Genomic DNA, 11379 nt, shown 5'->3' with positions numbered 1-11379 from the left:
TAATTACCTCCACCCAGGTGACTGCTCACCATTCACCAAGGCAGTGGTTCTCAATCCCACCTGTACATTAGGATTGTCTGGAGAGCTTTTTAGCGAAGACAGTGCCCAAACCCCACTTCAGAGACGGCTTAATTGGTTCAGGGTGGAGCTGAGACCTTGGGATTTTTACCAAATGCTCCCCAGATGATTCTAAAAGGCAGTCAGTGTGGAGAATTGTGGAACAAAGGTCTGTGTCTTGTTTCATTGTAGTCTGAATTCTTTTCCTCCTCTTCCTGTTAGAACTATGTAACTCTTATGGGGTATTTAAAAGACATGGGGGGGGAGGTATGTGTATGGCTGAGTCCCTTCACTGTTCACCCAAAGCTATCACAGCATTGTTAATCAGCCATACCCCAATATAAAATGAAGTTTTTTAAAACTTAAATTAAAAAAAAAAATAGATAAAGGACATGGGGAAGGGGTGGAATTCCCTGGCCGTCCCGTGGTTAGGACTCTGCACTTCCACTGCAGGGGGGCACAAATTCAATCCCTGGCTAGGGAAGATCCCACATGCCTGGTGGTTCAGCCATAAATAAATAAAAGACAACAGATGGAGAGAGAAATTAGGAGTTTGGGGTTAACATATACATGCTACCGAATATAAACTAGATAACTAACAAGGACTCCCTGTATAGTACAGGGAACTATACTCAGTATCTTGTAATAATCTGTAGAAGAAAAGATTCTGAAGAATATGTATGACTGAATCGCTTTGCTGTACACCTGAAACTGACACAGCATTGTTAGCCAACTATACTTCAGTTTTAAAAAATGACATCAGATTAAGCTCTGGGTATCTCTCATGGGTCTGTACAGCTTTTAATCACACTCTCTAAGCCATCTGTAGACACAGTTTCTGCTGTTTAGAGTAGAAACTATGACAGTCAAAGGATAAGTGGAGTCCTTAAAACAAATACGTTTTAATAAAAGTATACTATAACAAGGGGCTTCCCAGGGGGCACAGTGGTAAAGAATGCTCTCCTATTTCCAAGTAAGCTCACATTCATAGGTAGTAGGGATTGAGATGTGAACATACCTTCTTGGAGACACAATTTGCCCCGTAACACTTTGTACAGATGTAAATTCATCAGTCTGTATCATGTAACGTATGTACTGTATTATATTATGTGCACGCATGCTCACCTGCTCAATCGTGTCTGACTCTTCGTGACCCCATGGACTGTAGCCCGCCAGGCTTCTCTGTCCCTGGGGTTCTCCAGGCAAGAATACTGGAATGGGTTGCCATTTCCTTCTTCAGGGGATCTTCCCGACCCAGAAGTCAAACCTGAGACTCTTGCGTCTCCAGCATCGGCAGACAGATTCTTCACCACAGTGTGTGTGTTAATCCCAAGCTCCTAATTTAGCCCTCCTCTCCATTCCCTTTTGGTAACCATAAATTTGTTTTCTATGTGTGTATCTCTTTTTGTTTTGTAAATTAGTTCATTTGTATCACTTTTTACATACACATAAACTATTTATTTCAGATTCTTTTCCCTTACAGGTTATTACAAAATGATGAGCATAGGTCTTCTGCTATATGGTAAATCCTTGTCGGTTATCTGGCCATGACATTATAATTGTTTAATTTGGATAATGTATACATGACTTTCACATTATTCTTCCCTCTATTTTTGTGTATCTTTGAATTTTTCCAAAATAAAACTGTGGGTTTTTTCTTTTTTAAAACCTTGTTTTAAGTTCTAAATTCAAAGCTATTGCACTCTGCTGTGTTACTATTTTCCAATCAAAGGGGAAAATACCAAAGACAGGATCAAATAACCTCTGTGGGGAAAATGCCAAAGACAGGATCAAATAACCTCTGCGCAGGAAAGACGTTTAGAAGTCATGGAATGACTGGGCAGCAAAGGGCTATATCAAGTATCTTTTGGATAAGCCTTTGGAAATAAACACTTTTGCTGAGTTGCCTTGTGTTATTAAAGTGAACAAAGAATCCGTCTGCAATGCGGGAGACCTGGGTTCGGTCCCTGGGTAGGGAAGATCCCCTGGAGGAGGGCATGGCAACCCACTCCAGTATCCTTGCCTGGAGAATCCCATGGACAGAAGAGCCTGGCGGGCTACAGTCCATGGGGTCGCAAAGAGTCGGACAGGACTGAGTGACTAAACTCACACACATACGGCTTATAGGAAAATAAAGGAATCAAACTCTTTTTTAAAATTTCTTGATTTTTGGTGACACCATGTCTTCATTGCCCCATGCAGACTTTCTCCAGTTGAGGTCAGGAAGATCTCTTATCCTCTGTACCACCAGGAGAGTCTAAGTGAAACTTTTCTGAGTTGCAAAAACAGACCTAGAGCTTTGAATGATTTGTTAATATATTGATCTTGAAATTGACCTTAAAGATCCAGGGCATGTACTTATCTGCATTGGGTTAGGGAGTGTCCTGAGTGAAATTCATCTGAAATTCATATAACATAAAATATTTTGGACTGCCAAGGAATACCCAAATTAACCATTTTAAAGAGACCAATTTGGTGTGGGAGGGATAAATTGAAGGTTTGGGACTGAACATATATACACCACTATATTTAAAATAGAAAATCAACAAAGATCTATTATGTAGCACAAGGAATTCTGCTTAATACTCTGTAATAACCTAATTGGAAAAAGAATTTGAAAAAAATTTAAAATGTATATGTATAACTGAATACGACCAACCTAGATAGCATATTAAAAAGCAGAGACATTACTTTGCCAACAAAGGTCTGTCTAGTCAAGGCTATGGTTTCTCCAGTGGTCATGTATGGATGTGAGAGTTGGACTGTGAAGAAGGCTGAGCACCGAAGAATTGATGCTTTTGAACTGTGGTGTTGGAGAAGACTCTTGAGAGTCCCTTGGACTGCAAGGAGATCCAACCAGTCCATTCTGAAGGAGATCAGCCCTGGGATTTCTTTGGAAGGAATGATGCTAAAGCTGAAACTCCAATACTTTGGCCACCTCATGCGAAGAGTTGACTCACTGGAAAAGACTCTGATGCTGGGAGGGATGGGGGCAGGAGGAGAAGGGGACGACAGAGGATGAGATGGCTGGATGGCATCACTGACTCGATGGACGTGAGTGTGGGTGAACTCTGGAAGTTGGTGATGGACAGGGAAGCCTGGCGTGCTGCGATTCATGGGGTCGCAAAGAGTCGGACATGACTGAGCAACTGAACTGAACTGAACTGATAACTGAATAACTTTGTTGTATATCTGAAACCAACACAACATTGTAAATTAGCTATAGTTTAATCTAAAATACAAATTAAAAAAATAAAGTGACCAATTCAGTGACATTTAGTACAGCCACCACTGGAAACCACCACTTCTATTGAATTCCAAAACACTTGTCTTATTCCAAAAGTATTGGTATGCGTTTATCTCCAAGAGTCTACCATGACTTTGCTATGTACAAAATTGCTAAAGAACTGGAAAAGTTCAGCATGACAGCTTAATATAACTTAGCATAAACAGTTTTTCCCATTATCCACAAACTAATGTTGCAGAATATTCTATCATCCCCACCTCTACCTTCTAAATCTGGTAACAGCCCCCTCATTATTGTGATGCCTCAAAAGTCCACAAAAATTTCCAAAACGTCCCGAATGGAGCAATACTGTCACCTTGAGAACCAATTGACAAGCACAAATAATTTCCCTCCATAATTTCCAAAATGTCCTCTAGGGGGCGACATCATCTCCTTCAGTTCAGGTCAGTCTCTCAGTCGTGTAGGACTCGTGCGACCCCATGGACTGCAGCCAGGCTTCCCTGTCCATCACCAACTCCCGGAGTTTACTCAAAGTCATGTCCATTGTGTCCCATCTCATTCTCTGTTGTCCCCTTCTCCTCCCGTTTTCAATCTTTCCAAGCATCAGTGTCTTTTCCAATGAGTCGGTTCTTCGCATCAGGTGGCCAAAGTACCGGAGTTTCAGCTTCATCATCAGTCCTTCTAATTATTATTCGGGACTGATTTCCTTTAGGATTGACTGGTTGGATCTCCTTGCAGTCCAAGGGACTCTCTAGAGTCTTCTCCAACACCACAATTCAAAAGCATCAATTCTTTGGCACTCAGCTTACTTTATAGTCCGACCCTCACATCCATACATGACTACTAGAAAAACCATAGCCTTGACTAGATGGACCTTTGTTGGTAAAGTAATGTCTCTGCTTTTTAGTATGCTGTCTCGGTTGGTCATAGCTTGGTCCAAGGAGCAAGTATCTTTTAATTTCATTAAAAGATGGCTGCAGTCACCATCTGCAGTGATTTTGGAGCCCAAGAAAATAAAGTCTGTTACTGTTTCCACTGTTTCCTCATCTATTTGCCATGAAGTGATGGCAACCGGATGCCATGATCTTAGTTTTCTGAATGTTGAGTTTTAAGCCAATTTTTTCAGTCTCGTCTTTCACTTTCATCAAGAGGCTCTTTAATTCTTCTTCACTTTCTGCCATAAGGGCATACAGGCCCCTCCCTACCCGAAGGCAGAGAGGCAGTCTTGGACAGCCAGAGCTGGAAGGCAAGGGGCTGCTACAATCTCAGCCCCAGAGGGGGCATCATCTCCTTAAGAACTAGTTAGACACAGGTTCACTTCATAAAATGAACTTCTTTACCTCCAGCCTTCCCAATAAATCCAAGATCGGATTAGCAAGAAAGAATGTGGGAATAATGATTGGGTTGGCAGTCAGTAGGATCCAATACACCATAATGTCTCTCTTTGACCAATGGTCTCCTTTCTTCCCCAGGGTTTCCAGAAGTTGAAGCTGGAATTGCATCCACACTCTGTGATGTCTCCTCTCTACAGGACTGCTCACCTGTGGCACAAAGAACCCACCCTAAAGCCATCCCAGGAACTAGAAAAATCACATCCTTTTCCAGAATTATGATTTTCCAAGAATAACTGGTGGCTCATTCAGTAAAGAATCCACTTGCAATGCAGGAGACCCAGTTCAAGCCCTGGGTCAGGAAGATGCCCTGGAGAAGGAAATGGCAACCCACTCCAGTATTCTTGCCTGGGAAACTCCATGGACAGAGGAACCTGGTGGGCTACAGTCCATGGGGTTGCAAAGAATCGGACACAACTGAGCAACTAAACCACCAACACCAAATGGACAGTGAAACAGGTGCTATGGATTCATTGATTATAGATTTATGCACATTATAGAAGGTTCTGTCTCAGAAAAATACGGGCACCTGCCAGGTCAAAGATGTTTTGGCGATCCAGAAGAAGAGATATGTTGGAATGAATTCTTTTTTTTTTTGTCCCAAAACAAAGGGAAAGTTGCTAAAATTTGTATTTCCTCCCATCCCTACTACCAGAGAGCCAAAATGTTTGGGGGCCCTCTAGGAGTTTTGGCAGCAATTTGTATCATGTTTGGGAGACATCATCAAAGGAAATCCTAGGGCTTCTGGACCCCATGCAAGAGGTGGTTCTCTAGATGCTCCAAGATATAGTGCGTTGTTCTGTCGCTCAGTCTTGTCTGACACTTTGTGACCCCATGCACTGCAGCACACCATGCTTCCCTTCCTCCACTGTCCCCTAGAGTTTGCTCAAACTCATGTCCATTGAGTTGGTGATGCCATAAGGGAGTGGGAAATTTCCCTCTTCACCCTTCTTGAATTCTTGTGGCTAGATTCATAATAAAATTGACATAAGACAGATTAACAGGAGAAAAAGACCTGAAACCTAAGAAGTGGCCCAAACAGGCAGTAGACAAAACTTGTCTCTTTTAGTGGGTTTCCCTGGTGGCTTAGTGGTAAAGAGTCCGCCTGCCAATGCAGGAGACACAGGTTTGAGCCCTGATCTGGGAGGATTCCATGTGCCATAGAGCAACTAAGCCCATGCACCACAATTATTGAGCCTCTGCTCTAGAGCCTGGGAGCTGCAACTGCTGAGCCGGTGTGCCCTAGAGCCTGTGCTCCACAACAAGAGAGGTTATAGCCATGAGAAGCCAGCTCACTACAACCAAAGGAAGCCTCCAGTCAGTGAAACTTGAGAGAAGCCCACGCAGCAACAAAGACCCAGCACAGTCAAAAATAAATAAATTTTTTTTGTAAAAAACATATTTCTTGTAGGAAAAAAGACACAATAATTTGGCGAGAAATTGACAAGATAAACTTAGATTTGAGTGCTTTCTTAGTAAGGAATTTAAACAAAGTTTGGTTTTGGGTAGTAAGTTAGAAAAAAAAAGTTTTAATATATATTTTTATAACTGTTTTGGCCACACCATTTTAAGATTTTTTATTTTCATGTGGACCATTTTTAAAGTCTTTATTGAATTTGTTACAATATTGCTTCTATTTTTGCTTTTGGTTTTTTAGATCTGAGGCGTGTGCGATCCTTGCTCCCTGACCAGGGATCAATCCCGCATCACCTACTTACTATCCCCAATCTCCCTTGTGCCTTTATATGTACTTGTGGGATATATACTTTGGGGGTTATCAATAAAAAAATGAATTGATCAATCTAGGAAAGAAATGGAAAATTTTATTTGAGTCAAATGGAGTATTACAACCTCAGAAAGTTCTGAGACTGTTCCACCTGTTAGAGGCCAAAGCACTGTTATTTAGGTTTTTGAGACAGAGGACTATACACTAAATGATGTAGAAAGTTTGCACAATTCAAATCTGGGGTACAGAGTGGTGGGTCACGTGGTCCCTTACAAAATCAAGAAGATGTTATCTTTTAAAGAGTTGTCTTTTGATGCTGAGAGAATGTTTCTTTTTACGGTTGAGCAGATCTTTCTGTGGACCGGGGGAGGTTTGGTCGACTTCTAATGCAGATACACAAAGCACAGTACAGGGGAGAGTAAAAAAATAGGTTTAAATTTTTCTGATCTTGCAATTAAACATGAATTTTAACTCAGGGGTTAGAATTGCTGTATTTTGGTATAGGAGTACGTTCCTACACCAAATCAACTAGCCTGTATTTGATAACTGCTGGACAATGCCAAAGAATGCTCACACTATCGCACAATTGCACTCATCTCACACGCTAGTAAAGTAATGCTCAAAATTCTCCAAGCCAGGCTTCAGCAATATGTGAACCGTGAACTTCCTGATGTTCAAGCTGGTTTTAGAAAAGGCAGAGGAACCAGAGAGCAAATTGCCAACATCCACTGGATCATGGAAAAAGCAAGAGAGTTCCAGAAAAACATCTATTTCTGCTTTATTGACTATGCCAAAGCCTTTGACTGTGTGGATCACAATAAACTGTGGAAAATTCTGAAAGAGATGGGAATACCAGACCACCTCATCTGCCTCTTGAGAAATTTGTATTCAGGTCAGGAAGCAACAGTTAGAACTGGACATGGAACAACAGACTGGTTCCAAATAGGAAAAGGAGTTCGTCAAGGCTGTATATTGTCACCCTGTTTATTTAACTTATATGCAGAGTACATCATGAGAAACGCTGGACTGGAAGAAACACAAGCTGGAATCAAGATTGCCGGGAGAAATATCACTAACCTCAGATATGCAGATGACACCACCCTTATGGCAGAAAGTGAAGAGGAACTCAAAAGCCTCTTGATGAAAATGAAAGTGGAGAGTGAAAAGTTGGCTTAAAGCTCAACATTCAGAAAACGAAGATCATGGCATGCGGTCCCATCATTTCATGGGAAATAGATGGGGAAACAGTGGAAACAGTGTCAGACTTTATTTTTCTGGGCTCCAAAATCACTGCAGATGGTGACTGCAGCCATGAAATTAAAAGACGCTTACTCCTTGGAAGGAAAGTTATGACCAACCTAGATAGCATATTCAAAAGCAGAGACATTACTTTGCCAACAAAGGTCCGTCTAGTCAAGGCTATGGTTTTTCCAGTGGTCATGTATGGATGTGAGAGTTGGACTGTGAAGAAGGCTGAGTGCCGAAGAATTGATGCTTTTGAACTGTGGTGTTGGAGAAGACTATTGAGAGTCCCTTGGACTGCAAGGAGATCCAACCAGTCCATTCTGAAGGAGATCAGCCCTGGGATTTCTTTGGAAGGAATGACGCTAAAGCTGAAACTGCAGTACTTTGGCCACCTCATGTGAAGAGTTGACTCATTGGAAAAGACCCTGATGCTGGGAGGGATAGGGGGCAGGAGGAGAAGGGGACGACAGAGGATGAGATGGCTGGATGGCATCACTGACTCGATGGACGTGAGTGTGGGTGAACTCTGGGAGTTGGTGATGGACAGGGAGGCCTGGCGAGCTGCGATTCATGGGGTCGCAAAGAGTCAGATACGACTCAGCGACTGATCTGATCTGGGCTAGTTTTTAAAGTGCCTCGAGGGGAACGCCTGTGTTTCTACTCTACTAGAAACAGGATTCTCTGTCCTCTACTATCTCCTGGAGTTCGGTCAAACTCAAGTCCATTGAGTTGGTAATGCTATTTAACCATCTCATCCTTTGCCATGCTCTTCCAAACCCCATAGGCTAGGGATTTTTAGGAAGGTGTCGCTACATAGGAGTGTGTGTATTTGTGTGTGTATGTACTCAGTCGCTAAGTTGTGTCTGACTCTTTGCAATCCCATAGACTGTAGCCCACCAGGCTCCTCTGTCCATGGGATTTTTCTAGGCAAGAATACTGGAGTGGGTTGCCCTTTCCTACTCTAGGGGATCTTCCCTACCTGGGGATGGAAACTGAGTCTCCTGCATTGGCAGGTGAATTCTTTACTACCAAGCCACTTGGGAAGCCCCACTATGTAGGTATAATTGGTTAAATCATTGGCCATTGGGGATTAAGTTAATCTCCAGCCCCTCTTCCTTCTTCTAGGGATTGGGGAATGGAGTAAAAAGTGCAATCTCCTGATTGGTTCCCCTGACAACTAGCTTGGTGGCTTTCCAAAAGTCACTTCATTAACATAAACTATGGGAAATAGATGGGGAAACAGTGGAAACAGTGTCAGACATTTTTTTGGGCTCCAAAATCACTGCAGATGGTGACTGCAGCCATGAAATTAAACTTTCCTTGGAAGGAAAGTTATGACCAACCTAGATAGCATGTTCAAAAGCACAGACATTACTTTGCCAACAAAGGTCTGTCTAGTCAAGGCTATGGTTTTTCCAGTGGTCATGTATGGATGTGAGAGTTGGACTGTGAAGAAGGCTGAGCACCGAAGAATTGATGCTTTTGAACTGTGGTGTTGGAGAAGACTCTTGAGAGTCCCTTGGACTGCAAGGAGATCCAACCAGTCCATTCTGAAAGAGATCAGCCTTGGGATTTCTTTGGAAGGAATGATGCTAAAGCTGAAACTCCAGTACTTTGGCCACCTCATGCGAAGAGTTGACTCTGGAAAAGACTCTGATGCTGGGAGGGTTTGGGGACAGGAGGAGAAGGGGACGACAGAGGATGAGATGGCTGGATGGCATCACTGACTCGATGGACGTGAGTGTGGGTGAACTCTGGGAGTTGGTGATGAACAGGGAGGCCTGGCGTGCTGCGATTCATGGGGTTGCAAAGAGTCGGACACGACTGAGCGACTGAACTGAATTGACTGAAGGTGTGGTTAAAAGGGGCTTGTATGAACCTTTATCTATAACTCTTATCACTTTGGACATTCCTAGGGTTTTAGGAGCTCAGTGCAAGGTACTAGGACAAACACCAGACATGTATTTTTTGATATAAATCACAATATAGATGGTTAGACAATTCACAGTCCTATCAGCAGTTCCTGTGGCTCCACATTTGCACCAATACCTGGTTTAGTCACACACCACAATACTACACAGAAATGAGAATGAATGAACTTCAACAAAGGTCCGTCTAGTCAAGGCTACGGTTCTTCCAGTAGTCATGTAAGGATGTTGTAACAGTTGGACCATAAAGAAGGCTGAACACGGAAGAATTGATGCTTTTGAACTGTGGTGTTGGAGAAGACTCTTGAGAGTCCCTTGGACTGCAAGGAGATCCAACCAGAGGAGATCATTCCTGGGTGTTCATTGGTAGGACTGATGTTGAAGCTGAAACTTCAATACTTTGGCCACCTGATGCAGAGAGCTGACTCATGAAAAGACCCTGATGTTGGGAAAGATTGAGGGCAGGAGAAGGGGACAACAGAGGATAAGATGGTTGGATGGCATCACCGACTCAATGGACATGGGTTTGGGTCGACTCCGGGAGTTGGTGATGGACAGGGAGGCCTGGCGTGCTGCGGTTCATGGGGTCGCAGAGTTGGACATGATTGAGTGACTGAACTGAACTGACTGAACTTCAACTGCGTTTGTGTACTAAGTTGCTTCAGCCGTCTCCTATTCTTTGCAATCCTATGGACTGTAGCCTACCAGGCTCCTCTGTCCTTTGGATTCTCCAGGCAAGAATACTGGAGTGGGTTACCATTCCCTTCTCCAGGGGATCTTCCTGACCCAGGTATAGAACCCACATCTCTGATGTCTCCTGCATTGGCAGGCAGGTTCTTTACCACTAGTGCCACGTGGGACGCCCCGTTGTAACACACCAGTAAGCTAAATGACACACCCACAGGTGCTATGACAGTTCCAAAGCTGACTATAAAAGTTAAAAAGTGGCATCTTGGGATTTCCCTGGTGGTCCAATAGTTAAAGACCTTATTTCTAGCACAGGGGCCCCAGATTTGATCCCTGGTCAGGGACCTAAACTCCCACATGCTTCTCAGTTCAGTTCAGTTCAGTTCAGTCGCTCAGTCGTGTCCGACTCTTTGCAACCCCATGAATCGCAGCACGCCAGGCCTCCCTGTCCATCACCAACTCCCAGAGTTCACCCACACTCACATCCATCGAGTCAGTGATGCCATCCAGCCATCTCATCCTCTGTCGTCCCCTTCTCCTCCTGCCCCCAATCCCTCCCAGCATCAGAGTCTTTTCCAGTGAGTCAACTCTTCGCATGAGGTGGCCAAAGTACTGGAGTTTCAGCTTTAGCATCATTCCTTCCAAAGAAATCCCAAGGCTGATCTCTTTCAGAATGGACTGGTTGGATCTCCTTGCAGTCCAAGGGACTCTCAAGAGTCTTCTCCAACACCACAGTTCAAAAGCATCAATTCTTCGGTGCTCAGCCTTCTTCACAGTCCAACTCTCACATCCATACATGACCACAGGAAAAACCATAGCCTTGACTAGACGGACCTTTGTTGGCAAAGTAATGTCTCTGCTTTTCAATATGCTATCTAGGTTCTTCTGAGCACATCCCAAAAATAGAAAACAAAACCAAAATAAAGAAAAAAGTGGGCACCTTCCCTAAAACAGTAGGAATACTCCTCTCATTCATTAGCCTACGAAATTACCCACCCCTGTAAAAACTGACAACTCTCTACCCTGGTGCTGGTGTCACCTTCTGAGATGGCCCACACTGTGTAGAGTGTGTTTCTATCAAAATCCACTTTTTCCTAT

Source organism: Bos indicus, chromosome 18 (genome assembly GCF_029378745.1).
Source record: "Bos indicus isolate NIAB-ARS_2022 breed Sahiwal x Tharparkar chromosome 18, NIAB-ARS_B.indTharparkar_mat_pri_1.0, whole genome shotgun sequence".
NCBI classification, from domain to species: domain Eukaryota; kingdom Metazoa; phylum Chordata; class Mammalia; order Artiodactyla; family Bovidae; genus Bos; species Bos indicus.
The sequence above is the reverse complement of the archived record's forward strand: the minus strand, read 5'-3'. Positions refer to the sequence as shown.